The sequence below is a fragment of the Charadrius vociferus genome, unplaced genomic scaffold, assembly GCF_000708025.1.
Source record: "Charadrius vociferus isolate BGI_N301 unplaced genomic scaffold, ASM70802v2 scaffold167, whole genome shotgun sequence".
Lineage (NCBI taxonomy): Eukaryota > Metazoa > Chordata > Aves > Charadriiformes > Charadriidae > Charadrius > Charadrius vociferus.
The window spans coordinates 380,311-403,102 of NW_009649460.1; positions in this window are offsets into that span (position 1 = coordinate 380,311).

Consider the following 22,792-nt stretch of genomic DNA (forward strand, 5'->3'; position numbering starts at 1 on the left):
GAGCTTTATTGACATTTACATCAAAAATAGTTAGCAATGAAAGCAGCTGTTGTGGAGAGCTTTCACCACAACGTGTTTGGAATATGCTGTGAATTGAAATACAGACCTCCTGACAAGCAATTTACCTTCTGTCATTCTCCATGTGCTTGCAGCATTACTGGGTACTTGCTGTGATAGCCCACTTAAAGCTGCACATGTGTACAGTTTGGATGAAAGATTAACTGCAATTTGAGGCAGGAAGTAACGAATTGTGGAGTGTCATTCATAATGGCCGACATTGTCATCTGCAGGGTGACACCACAGCAAGAAGGTGCCTCTGTTGTGACGAGCTTATAGATTCAGATGTCATTCATCCTAATGAAGATCTGCCTACAGTTCTAATAAGCAGAGTGTGAGACAGCTCAGGATTATAAGCATTAATCTGCCTTGTTTGTTGACATTAACATGATGACTGAAATGCCATTATGCAAGAAATTCTTTCGAAAGCTATTAAAAAGGGGCGATCTTAATATGAATATTACAGCCCAGAACAAAAGATGTGCCAGGAGTTAATTTCCATGTTTACTCTTGTCATTTTCTACACTGTACTGATTTTTTTTCTCCTCTAAATAACTTATGCTGCAGAAAAGTTTTTGCTATTTCATGAATAGAATACAGTACCACTTACTGTAGCCGAAATACAAGCCGCATGCTGGTTTCCCTTAACGCAAAAGGTAAATACATTAACCCCCAGTGCTGATAGCAGGTTAAGTTCAATAGAAATAATAGCAATACAATAAATATTTAGTTGGCATTTTGTGAGAATAACAAACCCAAATCATGCCAAGCACACTTAAAAGGAAGACTTAGGGTAATATTTAATTTAAATAATTGACCTAATATGTAAGTAGATTGGATTTTCTTTTCAGCCACACAAATAAGCCATTTTCAAGCTGATGTGGTGCTCTTGACTATGGGGGTCAATGGAGAACTGCCAAGGCTGATTTTTCCAAAGACATCAAGACTCTTACAAGTCATTATCAAGTGGAATTGAAATAAATCTGTGTGTAAATCTCTGTTTAAAGAGGGCTAGAGAAGGATATTAAGGATTTTGATCTTTATCCCTGCAGAAGTGGATGACATATATAAAAATGGATTTGTGTGCCTGTCTTTGCAACTAAGCTTAAATATCATTTGCTATCTGAAAACTGTATTCACTAGCAAAACCCAGACAGCAATCGAGTATACTCAGATATGGGATAAAGTATTTTCTTTCTAGACACACCTAAGAGACTCAGGGAACAGGTTTTAACCGACAGTGATGCAGATGGGGGATCTCTTTGTGCCTGTAGATGCATTTTTTATTTTTTTTTTTTGCACCTAGTTCTCAAAACCAACTTGAAAATTCTTGATTCTTTATGTAAGACAGATTTCACCAGAACATAGATATTTTTGCTGTCTGAATCTGGAAAAAATTACACTCAGCAGTAAGAGATTTGGGTTGGGGATAGGTTAGTAAAAGATCTTCTAAAAAGGTTAACTAAAATTTAGTGGCAGCTGTTATCTTTTTAATGTGTCAGTGGAGAACAAGGGGAAAGATTTATCTTGACATATGTTTGCCTATATATCAATGGATGCAGGTGAGGCAATTTAAAAACAAGGAGGACTTGAGAGATGCTGAGGGACAAGAATACGCAGTGCCTTCTCTTAGTCTTTTTTATCTCTGCAAAATGGACAACCCTAAATAGTTTTATCTACCAGAGTCCAGCAAGAAAGGAATGGGAAGTAAATCCATGCTATGTGTGGGACCACTGTAGGCTGCTTTTAATGAGAGCCAGAATGTAGGAGCCTTATTGTAATTCTGTGAGTTAGTGATTGAAAACTATGTGCTACAGCAAAGCTATGCATGGATTTTCTTTTTGCTGCTCATAAGGACTCTTTTTACTACTAAGCCATGACACCTTTAGAAAGGTCCTTTTGCTACACTAACTTAACCATGTCTGAAAGGGAATCTAAAATTGCCATTTATTCCATGGGAGATACAGCTTCCTTCAGGAGGTAAAAGAAACACCCATTTGTGCCTAAACCATGACACCATTTAAGGTGAAGGATAAACTGCCAGTTTATGTTTAGTTTATATTTTTCCCCTACAAGCCAAGTCTGGTATTGCAGCTAAAAATGATAGAGACCTTTAGACTGGCAAGTGACTGGACTCCAAGGGCCTTAAGTGTGATGATTTTAATTTCTTGGAGTGGGGTTTAAAAGGGACACTGCTCAAAGTAAGGAGCTGCCAGAACTCAGCAGGGGTATGGTGCAACATTTTAAACTCAGCCAAATATGGGAATATCACTGATGGGAATAACATCAAATATCAGGTTATGGAAATCTCCCATGAAAACAGGGACTTGGTCTCCTTTCAAGCTGCTGAGCAGGGCACAGGTGTGTTAAATGATAGGACCTGAAGAAGGTGGCATTTGTCTTCTCCTGTGCTTCTGGGGCAGAGCAGAAGCTGGCTCATGGGGGGCTCAGGTTTGTTATATTTCCTCTGTTTGATGAGTCCCCCAGTTCTCTTGGTGGGTCAGGATTTTGGGTGTGGACCCCAAGTCTCCCTGTAGGTGTGAGTTTTGGGTTTTTTTCTTAGCAGGTGAAAGCACCATTTGAAAGGAGAGGGTTGTGCTGGATGCTCTGAGCTGCTGGGCACAAAACTCCCTTGTGCCAGGGACCAGCAGCTGGACAATGGAAAAAGCTTAGGGGGGCCGGGGGGGCTGGCCCCGGCCTGCCCCCTGTTGTCTACATGGGCTATGCTCTGAGGGTCTGAAGCACAAGATTGCACTCACTCAGAGGCATCCCACGCTGCTCGTTGTCTTCTCCATCCCTCCACGGTGTGACTTCCCTGGCAGCACTGCCAGGCAGTCCCTGCTGGCTGTTTCAGTTGGATGGGACTTCTGGTTCAGCTAGCACTAACTCCCTGACATATTTCTGACTAGAGATATGCTCAGTCCCGAGGGGAAGGTACCTCAGAGAGCAGCTGTTTGCTGCTCGTCCTACCCCCTGCACCAGCTGCACATCACCAGACGCACACAGGAGCTTTCCCGGTGTCTACGTGGTCGGCTGAAACAGCACCGTACTGAACCATTTTCCTCCTCTATTTGAACAAGGCTACTACTCATTTCTTAAGCCTGCATCAGGTAGGGGAGGACAGCACACAATTATGATTTCAAGGCCTTCTGAGAAAATCTCCCTCTTGCAAAATGCTGCTCTCCTTCATGGTTGTACTTGGCTGTTGCATGGGAAGTGTCCTACAGGTAAGAGTGTAATGCCAGTCATAAGGGTACTTCTAGACCTTCTCAAAACAATCTTAATCACAAGGCCATGAGAGTTACTCCAGCCAATAGAAACCCTGCTTATGAGGGTGTATGCCCACACCAAGGTCCTCGTCCTCTGAGCAGGGGAGGTGCTTGGAAGCACACTGTGTATTTTGCCCAGCCTCTGCACACAGGTAACCCTTCCAGAAAAAAAGAGGCTCTCGATGGTGAGGCAGAGAAGATGAACCCCTTGAATCTCACCCAGACAGGAGCCTGCTGAGCCCACACTTGCTCTGAGGGTCCACCTACACCACTCCACCGAATAGCAGGGCCCGACAGATTCACAGGATCTCGATTCAGTGGGAATAGTATCTGTAGACTCAAAAGCTATCTCTGTGAATATTTTGGGGAACCACATGTTGGAACTTTTATTTTGGAACTTTTATATACACAACTTTGTAATCAAAAATACTTTTGAAGTGGGTAGGTACTTACATTTGTTTGGTTGTTTTTTTATTTGTTTCCAAGGAACAAAATGAAGAATTCCAGTAATCCAAAACCAGCTGAGATTTGGGATGAATTTGTTCTTTGCTGGGAAGAGCTTTTGATATGGACTTATTTTTATTTTCTGATAGAATCTAACTGTTAAGAAATGTCCACAAGCTCTAAGTTTAGAAGGACTGAGTCTGCAAGAACGGGGTTCTCACCAGGCTTTTAATTTCGGAACTCTGAGAACAAAAACATAGCTGATTTGTTAGACATTTCTAGAAATGTGACCTAATTATTTGCAACTAACTACATATTTTGGTGGCATAAATACCCCACAGAGCAGACTGACTAAAGAGATGTGAACAGGTGAATAGTGTCCAAATTATTGATTACTTCCCATATTTAAAATAAGAGAGTAGAACATTACTATAAGGCAAAGAAAAACGATAGCTGAAAGTGTGAGGAGAATTTGAAGGAGAAATTAAAAAAAACAAATGAGGGGGAGATTTTTTTTTAAGATAAAAGTAGATAAAAAAATGAAGTATAAGTTATTGAACAGACCCATAGTATTTTTAACTAAGAGTTTCAGCTGTTTTGAATTAATTCGCTGAATAAAAACATTGCCTTTTCTAAGCAAATTCTGATGCACAGTTTTCACAGAACTTGGCAAAATTTCCTTCAGATCTTTAATTAAACCTTGTGCTGGGAAAAAGCTGACTGTGACTTTAGGGGTCAAGATGGAGCATCTTATTTTGAAGAGAGAATAGTGGGTCGTTGAACCGCTGGGTAGACGTTCAGAAAGCAGGAGTATTGGACCACCTATGAAGTTTCCATTTGGATCTAGGAGTAGATCAGAAAAATTCTATAAGCCTGGATAGAAAATCATCAAAACTCATTGCAAGGCTAAGGGAAGTAACTGAGAGAAGTTATTCTGGTGATCAGATTTATCTAACAGAAATTCTGCAAGGGCTTTCAGTTTGTACATTTTTTTCACTGGCCTTAATAACAGAAGGAAGGAAAATCAAAACTAGAGGTTTGTAAATTGTTTATTTTCCCACAAGTATTAGGAGAAGCAGCCAAATGAATACACTGGAGGATTATTTTTTCCTCTTTTCAGACTGCATTAACTTTCAGCCAGAGCTATGCAGGCTTATTTCTAGCTCAGAAGCTGGACCTACTTTTGCCTCCTCTAACACTGTCATTAAACAGTAACACTATCTGGCAGCAACAAACAGCACAAAATAAGTCTAAGATTATCCAACAGCACACACAGCTGAGAACATTCAAAACCAGCTGGCAAATGTTTGGAGTTACTCCAGATTCTCATAGATGTCTTCCTTAATGCAGACAAAGGTAACAAATGTGTAAGAGGGGCCAAAGATTCCTGGTTTGCTCCCAGCCTGCGCTTAAGCCATCAAACTGGTTGTCGGGTGATCTTTGCTAACAAGGACTGAGTGCTATATTCTTTTCTTAAATCCCTTGAATTTTGTTGAATTTCAGCAAGGGACAGAAAAAAGTTTAAAAACCCGACACTCATGGGCACAGCATGTGACAGAAAGGAAATATTCTGCCTACATTATCTTATGAAAGCCTTGCAAACTGGTTACGTTGTGTATGACTTTTCTTCATTCTGCTCAAAGGACCACACAAAATCGGTCCTCCAAAACCTGAAGTCTTGGCTTATTGCCGTCAAAAAAAACCCAGACTCGGGAAACGAGTCCTTAAGCAAAGGACTTGTCTCTTTCATACAGCTCTTGCAGGAGAAGGAAAGACTTCAGACAGGCATTGCCTGACATTAAAACCTGCTTGTCTGCCTAGTGGTGATTCTGTGCTTGATACACAGATACGGATGTCGCCGTGTTTGCCTTCTGCTTGAGACCGTTCATTGCTCGTAGCTGAAATTCAAACCAGTAAATGGATGAAAAGCTTGATTTCCCTGAACACACCAAGCACAGGCTCCAGTCCCCTCTCTACAGTGTGCTTGTGCTGCTGGCAGCAGTAGGTTGTTTCATATGACACTGGTAAAAGAAAAATTGTGAACGTTGTATTAATATGTATTTCTACTCTTTCTACTCTTTCTATTTGTCCCTAAAGTGAAGGCATGCTTTCGAGATTGAGCACAGCTCGTTCTCCCAGCTGCACGATGTTAACACAGTGGTGGACAGTCTCCCCAGCCCTACCAGGTTCCTCCCACAGACTTGGGAGCTGCAGGAACCACATCCCCTGTGAACTGCTGAGGTTATTGGGTATTGTGAGTTCCTGCTGTTTAGCCAGACAGTATATTTTCTCTGTGAGTAGATACATGCTTACATAATTTTCTCTCTAAGTTCAGCAGTGAGATGCTGTTAGCAAGTGTAGGTGAAGTCTTGCAGCTCTTGTTCTCAGTGCTTTAAAGAGCAGAGGTGAAATGTTCCCTGATCAGGAAGACCTTGCTGCTCTGGAAAAAGGTGTCCTATTCGGTATGGCTGAAAGACCCTTGTGGAGACCATCTGTGCCCCTTTCTGAAGGCTATCTGGACAGAATCTCCTGAATCCTGGTGTGTGTGTGTGTGTGTGTAACACCCCGCTATAAAAGCTGGGGGGAGCACTTCTTATTTTGATATGTACTTTCTCTGGCCTCCAGGTATGATCAGGAGCCTGATTTTAGCATCTCCATGGGCAAAATCTCTAAGAGGAGCTATGTATTGCAAGACAGAGGAAAAGATGTGTTGTTGCTCAATATTCCTAGTCTGGCAGGACCCAGGAGCGTAAATCAGCCTCAGGACTCCCTTGTGCTAACCTTCATTCAAATGTTTTTTGTCCTTTATCCTCTTTACCTTCTAGCAGGGCTCCGTGCTGCTTTTTAGCTTCTTACAACACTGTTTTTTCCTTTTTTTCCCCCCACTTTCTTTCTCAGGGGCTTGTCACCTCTTTCTTTGTCTTGTTTCTAAAAATCAGTACAGAAAGCAGAAAAAGTATTTAATTTAATGGACTTCCTAGATTTTATTTGGTGACTAAGTTACAAAGAAACCCCCCTGCTAGGGAAAATTTCCTTTGAGGTCTTCCTTTCTCATAACAGGAACAGTTTGAACCGGCAGTATTTTTTGTTTCTTTAAAGGCATTTTCTGAATAAACAATTTCAGCTGAAATTTTTTTTGCTTGGCTCCCTTATGACTTTGAGGGTACTGGTTGCAAAAGTTACCCTGCAACCTAATTCATAACTTATTACTCTGTTTCGCAAACACATCTTCATTCCGACCTTGTAAGTCAGCTATCTCCATACATGGATGAGGGTTGCTTCATGGCAGGTACAAATTGCCCCATGTCTGAGTGAGGTACTGGGGGAGACAGAGAGAAGTGGGTGAGGAGAGAGGGCTAGTTAAAAATTTGGCTGAGACATCCAAAGATACATAATTTCCAGGCTTTCATTCCATGGCACAGTTGCATGGACTTACAAAAAAAAGCTGAGTGCAGTGGAACCGGTCAGCTCTACTGTGCTGTGATTTCCTTGTAGTTAAAAATTGTCAAGCCTTTAAGAACAAAACTTTTTAAGATAAGTACTGCTGAAGAATCACAGAATGGTTTAGGTTGGAAAGGACCTTGAAGATCTTCAAGTTCCCCCCCCCCTGCGATAGGCAGGGGCCCCTCCCACTAGACCAGGTTGCCCAAGGCCACGTCCAGCCTGGCCTTGAACGCCACCAGGGATGGGGCCTCAACAACCTCTCTGGGCAACCTGTTCCAGTGCCTTACCACCCTCAAAGAGAAAAATTTCTTCCTAATGTTTAATCTAAACCTGCCCTCTTCCAGTTTATAGACATTCCCCCTTGTCCTATCACTACATGCCCCAGTAAAAAGTCCTTCCCCAGCTCTCCTGTAGGCCCCCTTTAGGTACTGGAAGGCCGCAATAAGATCTCCCCGGAGCCTTCTCTTTTCCAGGCTGACAGTCTGTGGTATCCATTAGACAGTCATGGTTGGGGACCTGCAGATCCCTGTTTTCACCCTAGTGAGAAGTAAGTGAACCCGCAGTGCTTCTTTCCAGACCTGGACCCCTCCTGCCCCAGGGTCGGTGCTTGCTGCCATTGCAAACAGGGTGAGCAGCAGCTCTGGGTGGCAGAGGGGACCCAGGCTCTGCAAGAAGTGACCTAGTGAGTGTTGGAGGGCTGTGAAAGCCCTTGAGATGTGCCGAGGCCATAGAGCTTCACCCAGCGGTGGGCTTTCTGGCTGCATCTTCCTCCTCCCCTGCATCTCATCCCGTCCTGCTGTCCATCCGTGCATGAACCCCACTACCTGTGTCCCCTTCAATCCAGACCACCAGTGCTTTAGGCCCAGGCTGTCTCTCTCCCGTGTCGTCAGACAGAGCCTGTTTCCAGGCATAAATGACTAATGACAGCAAAAGGGGGGTGGGGCAGGATCTGGGTTTCAAAATCTAAAGTAAAGCTCTGTGATAAGGGAAGTTGTGGTTGTTTGAGCAAACAAACCTTGGACGAGTAAGGAAAGTTCTAGGGAGAGCAAATGAATGAATGAATAAATAAACAGATAAAGTGCCTGTGTTTTAAATAAAGAGTCAGCTGCTCCATAAAAACAGGAAGCCTTTAAAATATGAGGAGAAAGAGGCATTTGTTTTCTCTACGCAGAAAAACAGCATCTTGCTGAGATGGAGAGAGCAGCGGTTTGAGTCTGGGTACTTTCATTTCCACCCACAGTGCACGCGAGTGTAGGAGCAGGTTTCTGCTCTAATGAGACCGGGGGAGAGAAGGTTTAAGCCTGTAGGTTGAGCAAGTCCCTATGGAGAAAGGGTATAGCTGCGCGTGGGTTAAGATGCAGACTGAATCAAGCCTCAAGCACTACAGAGATCATTCCAGTTTTCCCTCTCGCCACTTGCTTCTTATTTTTTCTTAATTAACTTTTCCTGAACTGAAATACTTTTTAGTAGCAGGATTGAAGGAGTATGAAAAAGGAGACAAATCTGCATTTATCTGCTTTTGCACTTCACTAGTCTGTTTCTAGTTCAACAGCAACATAATTTCCCAGTTTCTCATTCATACAACAGGAGAGTCCTTGCATGAAGGTATTTCAAATATCTTATTGATATAGATTTGGTATAGACATATTGATATGCCATTCCCTACATGAAGTGACATATTTCTTTGCTTTTTTTTTTTTTCGCAAGAAGAGTAAATAAAACTTAAATTCTAAATTATATTGCACTAAGAGATCCCAAATAATCTCTTTAACAACATTCACAAGTGTTTCCTTGTGAAGAAAAGTTTATGAAACGTGTTTAAATATTTATGGAATGTTAAAAATGAGGCATTAATTGGCAAACAACTTAATTAAAATGCTTTCTCGAGTAATTAGGAGCAAATACTTTCCTCTGTTTTGCATGCCATTTGTCTTGTTCTCTGTTTGATAAAGCCTGCCTGTCAGTCAAACTTTGCTGCAGGTAATTTTTTAGCTCTGTGGGGAAAATCTTCAAAAATTACATCTGAATTTAAAATATTTTGATTATCATTTTTGTCTAACAAATTCTCCTTTTTACTTCATCTTCTATATGTCCCAGTAAAGCAGCATCCTGGGAATTTAGGGCCTGAAGATGAAATTCTGCATCAAGGCATTACTGAATTTCCAAAAACGCTCTCCTGAGAACAAACTGAATCAATCTAGAATCAACAAACAGTGCAGTTAATTAATGAGTACACCATAAGGGAGCTTTTTTAAACAATGTTGACTGCTGCTGCCTCAGGACCAATAGCACCAGAAGTTATTGCTGGTTTCAAAGAAGTGATTCTTAGGGTTCCCCCAAGGCACCTTTTGCTTACATTAGCTATTTACTACAACTTTTCCTCTTATTTGCACCCTAGGGAAACTATACTTATTTGCTAAATTACTTTTTAAGTGATGCTTCTTCATGCCAGTAGCCTGAGGTGTATGAGGGAAGATGTTACAGCATAAATAATAGCAGAAACTGAGATGCTTTACAGCAAAGTGCAAGGAAAACCTTTGAGCTGGACGCCACCTCAGCAACTTCCAAGCCAAGCTGACCCATGGAGAGCCCCAGGGAAAGACTGCCCACCCAAACAGCTACATGCCACCACTGGACACAAACCCACAGAAGTGTGGGGCTCCCCAGAGGGAGCAGCCCTGCAGATCACTTTGGAGAATCAGGACAGGATAATTGAGGAAAAAAAAAAAACAGATTTCCAGCCACTGTGGACCAGGGAAGCTGAATCGGTCTTAGGAGAGTGATGCAAGTTTGCTCCAGGTGAGATCCTGGCTGACAGACTGTCTCAAACAATAACCAAAATGAGATTAATATTCCAACTACAGCCTTCCATGTACAAAAAATGTGGCCATATATTTCTAAGCTCACAGTGCTTTACAATGGCAATGCAGTGATTATTTTTCTTGTGTAAATTTTGGAATTTCCCTTTCAGGCCACTCTGTAGGAGGAGAAAAAATTATCTAAAGTAGGAGGCTGTGTTTACCAAACACCCTTCAGAAGACAAGACGGGTAGATCATAATGTTCTTGCAAAATGATGTTTTCTTATTACAGCTATGCAACAAAAGTTATTAAGTAGGGCCAAACTATCACTGGCCTAGGATAAAGTTGTATTTGTGCGTAACAAAATCCACATGTTGGATAAATAGCTGAAATTCCTTTTTAAAGACCCTGGCTGGCGATTGTCCTTAGCCCAGCCATGCTTTGAGCTCTTTTAACTGTAACGGCATCTGTCATTCACCCAATTTAAAGTGTCCCATGAAATGAAAGTGCAGAAATATTAATCTGAATCTGAATGGTAGCATTATATATTAATATGTCTAAGAGACTCTGCAAGCATTGGGGACAGCAATAATCAGTTGGTATTACTGATTGGATATTGCTGGAAGGCATTTCCAGTCTTCACGTGCTTTTAGTAATATTTACTTACAAATTACCACTACAATAAATACTTCAGTGGAGATTCACTGGTGTAATGTAATCCGTAAAAGTTAGGAATGATTAATGTTCAGGTTTGTTCCTGCTACAGCACTTTAGCTAGATTTTTGTAGGACCAAGGAAAGTGTGATCACCTGCAGGATGGAGGCGAAGCTGGAGAAACCTCTGTGTTTCTGGAGGGCTTTCTCTGCAAAGGGTTCAGGCAGACTGGAAAAGAAAGGATCCTGCAAAATGCAACCTTTGCTCCCAGAGAAGAAAGACAGTGAAATCTGCTGCCAGGAGGGCAAGTGCCATCTAAAGCCAGGAAGCTAAACTCAGTCATTTAATTCTCTTCTGTTCATGTCTGGTTTTGTTAATTTACAGTAAATTCGAAGGGACTTTGCAGCACAGGCACCATGACAGGGTTTGACCCGGCCAAGAACCGTCTGCTGGGAGGGAAAGACCTCTCGCCACCAAAGCTTGAGCACACGGCGCGTGAACCTTGTGCAGCCGGCAGCTGAGCGTCAGGATGCTGTTTCTTTGGAGCTCCTCCTGGCATTGCCACTATTTATTTATTTTTGGGGATCCACTTTCACTAAGCAAGCTCTGATGTGTGCTACGTACCACAGTGTCTTCGCCCAGGGACTGTGACCAGAGGTGGGGCATGAGGTGGCCCCAGGCTCTAGTCTCAGCCTGCCGATGCTCCAGCAGGTTTGACTGCTGTGAAAGGTTCAAGGAAGTTGCCATTTCCTTAATGTTGTTTCGGGGTCAGTTCTGCTTACTTTGGTCTTGACATCAAGAAGCAACTTCTAATTTTGTTTTTGATGCTAAGATATTACACCTGATTAAAAACATAAAGTAAAAGCCATAGATTGCTTAAATATGAATGAAAAATAGGATAAAAGTGGGTAGTGAGGTGGGAAGCTGAAGTACTTCCATTAAGAAGAAACAGGAAAACCCCATCAGATTTGTACTGTTACTTGTGATGGTACTGATTTCAGCAAGCACTCAGGGCACCTTTCTGAAGCAGCTTGTACATGCTGTTTTAAATTTCTCAGTAATAAATGTTGCTCCTCCCCCCCAAACCTCAAATACAAAGTTTATTATACTTAAAGGACATGACTTTGGATTAGGATTGTTCATAACAAGCCATTTTTTAAACAACATTTTTTGTATCAAATAACAACAAAAGCAATTCGCACTTGGCATTGATAAATTGAACATTGCCTCAGAAGAAAAAAAAATGGATCGTTTCTATACCTGTTTGTTCCTTGATATATAGTTCTGTATTCTGGGCTGCATCAAAAGAAGGATGACCAGCAGATCGAGGGAGGTGATTCTGCCCCTCTGCTCTGCTCTCGTGAGACCCCACCTGGAGTACTGCGTCCAGCTCTAAGGTCCTCAACATAAGAAGGACATGGACTTGTTGGAGCAGGTCCGGAGGAGGGCCATGAATATGATCAGAGGGTTGGAGCACCTCTCCTACAAAGACAGGCTGAGAGAGTTGGGCTTGTTCAGCCCAGAGAAAAGAAGGCTCCAGGGATACCTTATAGCAGCCTTCCAGTATCTGAAGAGGGGGCTACAAGAAGACTGGAGAGGGAGTTTTCACAAGGGCATGTAGCAACAGGACAAAGGGTAATGGCTTCAAACTAGAAGAGGGTAGATTTAGAATACATATTAGGAATAAATTTTTCACTATGAGGGTGGTGAGGCACTGGAACAGGTTGCCCAGAGAAGTTGTGGAGACCCCATCCCTGGAAGTGTTCAAGACCAGGTTGGATGGGTCTTTGAGCAACCAGGTCTAGAGGGAGGTGTCCCTGCCCATGGCAGGGGGGTTGGAACTCGATGATCTTTAAGGTCTTTTCCAACCTAAACCATTCTATGATTCTATGATTATGTAATGTTCTAGTAATATGAGCCACCAAAATCCTGGGACAGAATTTCTGCTTTGCAAAAATGATCATCAGTAACTGCTTTTGTTTGTGTCATTACTGTACCAGGTAAAGTACACCATTGGCTGAATATCCTGATGACCAAAACCCAGGACTGAACTAACAAATGACGGTTCTTATTTCTATAGATTAAATATTGTAACCAAAAAAAAAAATAGGTCTTTTCAGCTCACAGGTATAATTTCGTAGAAGCAGATCTAGACAGTGCAGCCTTGACAAGGTGCATCAAGATGATGTGGTGAAGGAAACCTTCTATCATGATACGTACTCACACTAAACATGCAGTTTTTCCTATGGGACAACCAACCACCAGTACAAGGCACCGGGCTTGATTCTCCAACATGAATGTGAAGGAGTCCATATTCAATTAGCAAATAACTCAAAATTCCTAGTATGTGAAGAAAACTATTGACAACATGCTTTGTAGCACTGACCGGTGGCAACATGGTTGGTGGAATCACCTGCTGTCCTGTCTAGTCTGTTTATAACTCAGCAATCCCACCTCAATGTCTCCAGGCTTCTACAATGAACTTGTTCTACTCGTGTTCCCAAATCCTTGCCTTTTCCCCCACTGGATGTGGCACCTTGCCACCTCCTTTTTAATGGCTATAATAGGTTGACTTGTTCCCAGTGCTACAAGCTGTGCTTCTGTACTTTCACCCAGCTGTGTCCTTTGGCCTATGCTAATTGTAAAGCCTTGGAAGACTATTTATTTTATGTGCAACTTGGCCAGCTGATGTAAGTTGCTTTGTAGTGGATCTGTTTCTCAAAATTACCTGTCAGTTTATAGGGATGTTTTCCTCCCTGATGATCTTACCAGCAAACCGTATATAGACCTTGTTTGCACCATCCACTCCAGAAATAAAATGTCTGCTCTTCCCTGTCCACATTACTCTGTCTGGAATGTACGATTCATCTAGTGCTTCTTGAAGGGTTTGGACTTAGGTACTGTTATTAATCTACATACGTACAGGGAGCATATCTGAGGTTTCTGGATATACTTCAGTATAAATACTTGGTAGGGCCAAATGATAGCTCTCTCTGGACTGCTCTACCTTTGAAACACTTAGAAGAGTGTGAACGTCTCCATATTCTCATGGAGAAAATTTCTGGCAGAAAAGAGAAGAACCTGGATTTCTGATTATGCAGGTCAGGTACCCAAAAGTTAGGTATGATACTGGATCCAGTGCCAGATCCTATATGGACTGATAATGCTTCACAAATTTTGGAGTGCTTAAGGATTTGGTTCTTGACTGAACCCAAATTCTGGGTCTTTTACAGCTTTAGAAGTGCTGGCCTAGTATGAACTTGTTCAACTGGTTCAAAGTGTCTAAAAATTTTTTTAAGAGTTGTCTTTGTACAGCAGGTTTTATGACAGATCAAGTAGTGTCTATGCATGCAGCTGTAATTGCTTGCTAAATCAGGCATCACAATCAGGCATCACCTAGCCTCTCCCACTTGACACAGAGCTACATAAAAATATACAAACAGAATGAAATCTGTATGCTGAGTAATTTGACAGGCAATTGTGAATCCACACTTCACCTGGATCGAGCTTGTATTAGCAGTGGATTCTATCAAGGAGATGGCTGGTACGAAGGACTGTGCAACATAGTCTCTGACCTGTTCATGGTGAAGTTTAGAAAAAAACATCTTCACTTTTACTAATGTCAGTTCGTCTGAATTAGTAGCAGATGATGTCTAGTTTAAGCTGTTACCTAAACTAACATATTTTAATTACCAATGTAAGTGGATATGAATATTCACACACAGCTAGTCTCTAACTGGACCCTAGGAAATTCCCCAAAAAACTGAGTTACCAAGCATCATGACATTTCTGGAACATGTATCATCATCACCTGGATTCTGGAAGAGGATTTACAAAGCTGGATCAGTTGGGGATAATGTAGCAACAGAATTTGGGACTGCTAACTTCCATGTAGTCTTTTGCTATGATAACTTGGAAATAGAGTTTGGGTGATGCTCTTGCTGCTTAACTATTTCTTTTTTTTTTTTTTTTTTCCCTTGTACAACATCAGAATGCTTAAGCATTATAGCTGCAAGAGTTTGAAATGTTGTTTGCAAGTCAAACTGTTTCAAAGTAGCCCTGAGGGGAAGGAAAACAAATATTCCCTTAACCTTCATTCTAATTATATCAGTCATTAAAATACAAGGAACAAAGAACAGTGTTTATTAAAATTCCCTTCTGTTGATAGCTCCTCTTTATAGTGTGGTTTATACTAGCAGATGTTTAGTGGAGACATCTTTGTGGAAGGGAAGAAGAGAAAGCTTATGAATTGAGATCAGTTAGCCAAATATTTTAAAATATTCAGATACTCCCTACAATCTTTTATACTATCTGTAGGCAGGGGAGTTGTTTTAAGAATGCACTTCTGTTACAGTTATCTCTGTGACTGTCCGACTTTGCACAGTTCACTTAAATGTATGATCCTGATGAAAGAACAGTGCTTGATAGCTCCTGACTAAGACCCAGAACTGGCACAGTATGCTCTTTAGATAAGCAAACAGGAAGACTAGAAATGGCTGTTTCCCACTGAAGACATCATTTCCCTTTGCTGTGAGAACTCTTGATTTTATAATAATAAATTAATTAGGTTAATTTTGTGGTTATAAGTACAACTGCCACCTATTTCACACAACGAACCCATCTGCTTTTAGAGGGGTGTTGGATAAGTGCAGACTTCTGCCTTAGACCATTTACCTTCTTTGTAGGTCTTTCCTTCTTTCTTATGCTGCAAGTTTCAGAGTGGGCTTCAGAGCAGGCGCAACTATCCTGAGTTTATGACTCAGGTGGGTTCAAAATACCCACACCATGCTTTGGAAAGACTGATTTCAGGCTGTCCAGTGATCCCTAGAGACTACCAGAAGAACAGGAACACTCTGATTTTTAGCCAAAATTTGCACCTGAGTGGATACTTCTCTATAAATTAAGTGGCTTTTCATGAGGATGACTAGAACAGGCTGTTCACCTCAGTTTCTTTATTATAGAAGTTAGATCTGGAACCCTTTGCTGGATTCAGTTTTCACTTTTACCTTCCTAAATGATAGCTTTGTTATAATTAAGAGTTTTAAAAATCTTAAGAATTTCAGCATTTACTCTAGAGGTGATTTCTGTGTGCTTGCACTTTTGCTTTCATAATCCACAGAAACGGACTGTCATAAGGCTTTAGAAAACTAATGAAATATTTTTAAGCAATATGTACACCTGAAAAGAATGGAAGTTTGGTATGGTGTATGCGACTAGTCTGATATAGATAGTAACAGTTCGTTTTCCTTTCTTGGTGTTCATGCCACAGAAATGAAAGTTTGGTATGGTGTATGCGACTATATAGATATAGTCTGATATAGATAGTAACAGTTCATTTTCCTTTCTTGGTGTTCATGCCACAGGGCCTCCCACTGGCTTACAGGATGATTCTGTTACAAACAAAATGAAGCAGTCAGGGCAATCAGCATGGGACTAAGGGCCTCTGGCTTTCAGAGAGGTGTTGCATTGCACATCTCCACTGCACAACACCTGTCTACCTTTATAGGGAAATACATGTTGCTCTTGATGAACATGACGGTGATAGTATATGCTATTGATGTAATCCTCCGAAGTTGGGGAATTCTAGCACGTAAAACAGGTTACTGAGGCTTGTATGAAATTCAGGTCACACCTGACACAAGGAAGACAAAGGAGATGACTTCTGGGAAGCTGCATATCCCAGCAGTAAAAGAGAGAGCACGAACATGCTCCTTAAGTCGAGTTCTCGAAGCTCCATGGCATACAAGTGTCAGCTGATATCTTGAACTCTGTCATGTTTTGTGGCTGTGAGTATGAAGACCATTCAGACTGAAAAGAGCACAACAAGAGCACCGAGCAGAGGGCTGATGGTATGAAAACAAACTGTTCAGGGAGCAGGTGGGAAGCAATGGGGGCCAAGCACCTTAACCCCACTTCAAGCACGTCTACTGCTCCAGCAGCAGAAGGCAGCTGGAGCCAGGGTGGATGCTGAGGCAGCTCTGAGCTACTGCGGTGACATGTAGATCCCTCATCACTGGAGTACAGGCTGAAACTGCCAAAGCATTTCAGTTACATTTAAAAATTCTTCTTCATTCAATAAACAGACTAAAATATTTCCTCTATTGTGCCTATGATATTAAAATAGGTAAGAAATGGGCTGCTACAATAGCAGAAAATCTGCTGAACTACCTGCTATAGAGGCACATCAAGACAGAAATTACCAGAAACTAGTTTCAGTACATAACCTTCCAGAGCTCTTCGGTAAATTTATTTTTTTTTAAATAAAAATTTTAATTTTTAAAATAAAATCTATTTAAGAGAACAGTGTTGATTCATTAATTTTTTTCTTCATCTGTACCTGGTTTTCTTAGCTAGAAGAAAAACAATATCTGGAACTATGTTTCTATTTTAAAAATAAAACTAGCAAATCAGTTAATACTAGTATTATTGGTATATGCTATGTATGCCCAGTGGGCTTGCTTCTGAAGACCCTTTTATTACCTAGCAAGAGGTAATTCTCGATGTAAGTAAGGCCACCAGGAAAATCTGATGATTTGCAGCTGCCTGTTCCATGTTCTGCTGGACCCTGTGGTTTTTGCCTCTAAAATCTGTCCCTTGTCCTTTTCTGCAAAAGGAAAAGCAGTGGAAATAATTTTGTTCTGACAGATTTTTATTTTACTGAAATGCACAATTATTACATAGTTTATGAAGCCACACGAGTATCTTCCCATCATAATCTATAAAAAGTGCTCCAAGTTCCCAAAAATCAAAATCTGACTGAATGGAAGAAGGGAGAAGCCTTACAGAGGAATCCAAAACTAAGGAAAACGTGTCATGAAGACAAAATGCTTGAGGTCATCGATGTACACAACTTGCCTTCAGAAATGAGTTCCCATAGCTTGTTGAATCAAAGGTAAAGAATTTTTGTTTTGAACAAGCAAGTCTTAGATTCTCTTAGCGTTGACATGGACACTAGTACATTCAGCTCTAGCTGGAGCTGAGTAAATAGTTTTGCTCTGTAAATAGCAATACAGGTTATAGAGTGACTTGACCTTTCGGGATGAGGGGCCTAATTCCTTAAAGGTAGATTTCCATAGAGTTCCGGAAGATACTTTCTTACTCATACAAGTCTGATGGCATACTGAAGAAAAAAAGCTATGGATATTTAGAAGCCCTACACAAGTTGTAACTAATATTCTGCCCCCCCGCCCCTCCCTGAGGCTGTCATGAAAATAAGGTTTTCAGTGGGGTACTATTTTATGTGAAACCAAAGGCATAAGGGTTGCAAATCAGTGGTTCAGATTCTGTTCTCTGATACTGTAAATGCATTTAAATTAAGGATAATGCTTCCTACTTACACTCATACCAGAAAACTAAGTGAGGGTTTTGCACATTGACAGATCTTATGGCAGCAACATGCGGCAAGTCATGTATACTCTGTTTTTATTTCTGAAATATCACAGACACTATCCACTTCATTCTGCTGGGAGCCTTATGTAAAAAAACACTTCAGCTTTTAAAAATCAACAGCAAAACTGAAATAATCCAGAACTGCATGTATTTTGGAGAATAAATACGACCTAATTTAAAATGTGAATATAGAGGTAAAAGCACCAGTTGCATTTAGTAATTGCCAGCAGTCGATGTTATTGCATGCAGAAAATTGACTAGCGCACCCAATATAAATTATTGATGTGCTCATATTGACTTATTCTGACTTTGATGGATAGAAAATGTGACACTATTGTAATATGCATATTGTATTAATAACATAACTAATCAAAGATAATTTTTAACAAACTATGACATAAGGCCTTAAATTATTGATGGAGAACAGTTTAGAGATGGTTAGTGCATTAGTTGAATGTGTTCATTTCACTGACCATTTGGTCTGGTCCCATCTGCCACAAGTTAGCTTCCTCATCTCTCTAGTACCCATTCAGGTGCATTTGGAGCAGCTGGGATATTAGTTCTCTATGGAGAAATAAGATATCACCATGACTCGCCAATGCTCCCTGCAGTTCCATGCTCCCCAGCAGCCTCTTCAACAATAGGACAAGGCCCTTCTCAGTTCCAGGTCTAATAATTTAATCTCATAAAAGAATGTAACTTAGTCCCTTGGAGAGCCTTGCCTTATTAATAAAAAATGCAGGCATACAATTTACATTGTTACAGTGACATTCCTCTTATTGCTTTTTTTCATTCTGTCAAAAGCTGGAAAAAAACCTTAATAAAGAGAAACCTATTCAAGGAAGTAATGTGGCCATTTGAGGTAGTTGGACTAGGATTATAGCACAAAAATTAGGAAAAGGTCGGGGCGGGGGTGGGAGGGATGTGAGAGATGCATTAAAGGACATCTCTTTCTTTAATTCTTCAGTTCGGCAATGCTAAAAAGAAAAAAAGAGCATGGAATGCAAAACAAGAAATGCTCACTTTTGATCTATTTTTTCAGTTAAATGTTGTAATAGCAAATAGACCATATTTGCTGAAAGACTTTTCTTAATACTAATAGCATCTTTTATCAATCTGCTGAACAGTGAACCAGGACAATCCATAATGTGGATCAAAGCACTAAAACAAGTGGCTTCCCATGACTTTTATTTAAGTTTTGTAGTACGAATTGGCCAACTGTAGCATGCAGTGTTTTCAGGCTGTGTCCATTTTCACAGATGTTTTAAGTTAGAAGTTGTTCTTTGTTCTTAACCCTGATATAGCATTTCAGGAGGAATTTCAAGAAGCAGCAAATGGTTGGAAGCTCAAAGAAAACATTCCCTAATGGCAGGCATCTTTTGAAAGAAAATACTCTTTGTTGGCAACCATCACTGGGGGTGGTGGGAAATGATGCTTGTTAGAAGACTCCACAGTAGAACTTCCAGAATTCCCCCTCCACTCTGCTGATTTTCTGCTGAATGCTGACTTCAAAAATGTCTACATTTTCTGTGATCAGTTTTTAGACTAGGCAAGTCCCCTCTATGCTAGAAGACTTGCCATGTTCCCACGTGGTCTTCTAGACGATACCAGATTGCCCACCTAAGCAGCACTCCGTATGCTTACACTGGGTATCTGCCTTAATTAGTACATAGCATGCTAAATGGGCTTCAATAATTACCAGCAGCAAACAAGGCATGAGTCAGAGGATGAAGTCAGCCTCCAAATGAACAAAAGATATGTCAAAAAACTCTTTGATTAATGCTGCCAAAAATGTCCTTATTTTTGAGTTTCCATAGTCAGAGAGTGTACGATTTCACTTGTTCTTCCTTTAGGTAGGCTGCAATTACTGTCCCCATCAAAGCAGAATGAGGCAGGTCTGAAAAAGCAGAGGAATTTCAGGAAGTGTTCGTATAGCAAGCCACCGTTTACTGTAATAACACAGACCTGGGAGCCAGTGGTGAAAAAGTATCTGGATATTTTCATGCAGCTCTAGAGAATCAAGACAGTGTTTCTGTCTCCATTCTCAGCTTGCTTGCCTTCACACTCTCTAAAAATGAGGTGGGAAGGACTTCTCCAAAGCGAGGTTTTCTGTCCTAGTCACAAGTGAGAGGTTATTAAGGACAACTGAGAAGTATCACATCCCCATTGCAGTGTGATTTGTCTTATGTGACTAACATATAACAAAGGAAACTGTGATGAAGTTTCCAGCTTTCCAGCTCTGGTGGCACATTGTGAGGATGTCTGTGGCTCTCCAGCTCAGTTATTTGCTGGGGGAATGCTCGGGAATTTCCAAAAGCCTGAGCTGGACTATTTCCCTTTTACCAATGAAAACACCATGTTTGGTTTCCCAGTCCTTGCTAGATGTGACTAACTTTCAAGACTCACAAAAGCACTTCTGAAGAACTGTTTTCTCCATTGTATATCAGATGTATTAAATGAGATGAGCTTTCTTTTTTTTTTCTTTCTTTTTAAACGATACAAGGACACTGTGTCCCATGAGACAACAGAACCATCAAATTTTAGCTCAATGTACTGTTCGAATCTCACAGGTTGAACATGGCTGTGATACCAGTATGTGATTTTAGGAAACACAGTACAAAGTACAGAAGGGACAAAAAAGTGTTTTCCTGCTGCTGCTGGCAAAAGGAGTACTTGTTTTGGTATTCTAACTGCTAGAGAGCATATGATCTCCAACTGTTTCTTCCAGAAGAAATAAAAATTGTCAAGTGGCATTCTGCCTTCTTCCTGGATTTCCTGGAAACAGCTGGCTAAACTTCTGTGCTCCCTCACCCTTCTGCTGGAGCCTGGTGTTCAGTCACTGGCTCGCTTTTTTGCCCTTCTATTTAAACATTCTTTACTTGTTATTAGTCTAGGCGGAGTAAGACATTCTGCAAGGTTTTGAAATAAAGGACAAAAAATGTGTGGTAGATTTGTCAAAACGTACTTGAACAAGGACTGAGGTCTACACTCCTGGGGTAAGTCGAAGGGTTTATCCATATTGACAAAAGTTATTAAATACCCATACAATTTCACAGATACACAACATGAACAGCCTAATTTGTGAAAAGAAGCCATAAAAGCAGCTGTATTTTTTCTGAACTATGTATTTTATGATTAAATTGTTTGTTTCCATGTCAGAGAAAACTGTGCCTCTTGACTGTCTATCTGCATGCTTACATCTGCATTGTAATGCAGATTAGTCAGCAGCTGGGGCTAGATGTATGCTCCTGCTATTTGTTCACAATGCCTTCCTCAAACAAGCAAAAACTAAAAAAATTCTTGTTCTCATTGGTGACTGACTGCAGTATTCATAGGGTAGTCTTCTAATCAGAGCTAAAATGCTGTGCAGACTGGTTCCTGCAAAGCAAAGTTGAGATTAGTTTTAAAGGGGACTTTTTTAGATACTAAGACTTGTCTGTGCAAGAAAACCCTGTTTTAATCCTTCAGGCTTAATGAATTGAGCGGTACGTTCCACATGTGCCCAGGCTGTCTCTCTGTATGTGGACACAGCTTTTCTGTTGCTGGTTTTCTCTGTATATTATGGTTATGAAAATGTGAATGAGAACCCAATTCCTACTGTGTGTCCTAGGTGAAAGGCATGGTGCTGTCTCTGTTTGGAGGTGGCTTGGAAAGCTTTGCACAGAGGACAGAAGGCAGAAATTTAGCTTGTACCATGCAGCATCGCTGAGACTGCAGTGTCACGGGCCACGCAGCACCATGAAAAAACTGGTATAGCTCAGGCAATGCCTAACCTACATAGAGAATACAATGCAGAGTTAAAGATATACCAGGATGGGATTTATTTCCCCATACAGACTGTCCAAACTAAAGCACCAGAACCTAATTAGAGACATTGGCCGAAGTGCTCTGCCCTGTGGGGATGGGCAATATGGGCTATCCGCATTTCACTGGAGGTCTCAACTGCCCTTCCCACTCACACAGCAGTGACCGAAACATCCTGCCCATCAGCATCCCCGTTGCTTAAGGATGGTACATTAAAAAGGTACAACTAAATATCTGCTGTGGTTTTATATACAGCTTTCTGAGCCTCTCTAACATGTTTTCTGGAGGGACTTGTGTTTCATTGGCTATAGCTATATTATAATGAGTCTGTGCTTAAGCCCAGAGCATATGGACACAAGCCCAGGCTGTGGCACGGACATTCAGTGAGCTCCAGTGCTTGTGGACAGCAAGCCTGATCCCACCTTCCCCCTGACAGAGAAGCCACATCCCTCCTGCCTGCAGCGTGAAGTGGCTTTGTGCAGTTGTCCCAGTCACCAGCCTGTAACACCCAACACATTACAGCGATTGCACCTTGCCGAATTCAGGCAGTAAAGTCAGGCCGGGGTCATTGCAAGAGCCAGTACCGCATAGAGGAAGGACTGAAGGGGTGCAACAGGCAGCCCAGAGCAGCTACGGGAAGGTGAGAAGGCTGCTGTGCCCTTGGTGATGCTCTGGCCCATGCTCTGCTGACCAATGCAGTCCCTTCCTCTGGCTCCAGCAGGGATGCAACACCTCACACTGAGGGTACGAGTGGCTCGGTGCCAGCTGGACATGCAAGCAAGATCTTTAATAGCAGGGGAAAATGTCCTGTTTCCTCTTTTTAAAGTAATAAATACGGTGCTTTCTCTTGCTAAATAGCATGCAATTATTTCATCTACGACTTCAAAAGCATTTGAAAATATGAAAGTGCTACCTGTTTTATTTGGTCAAT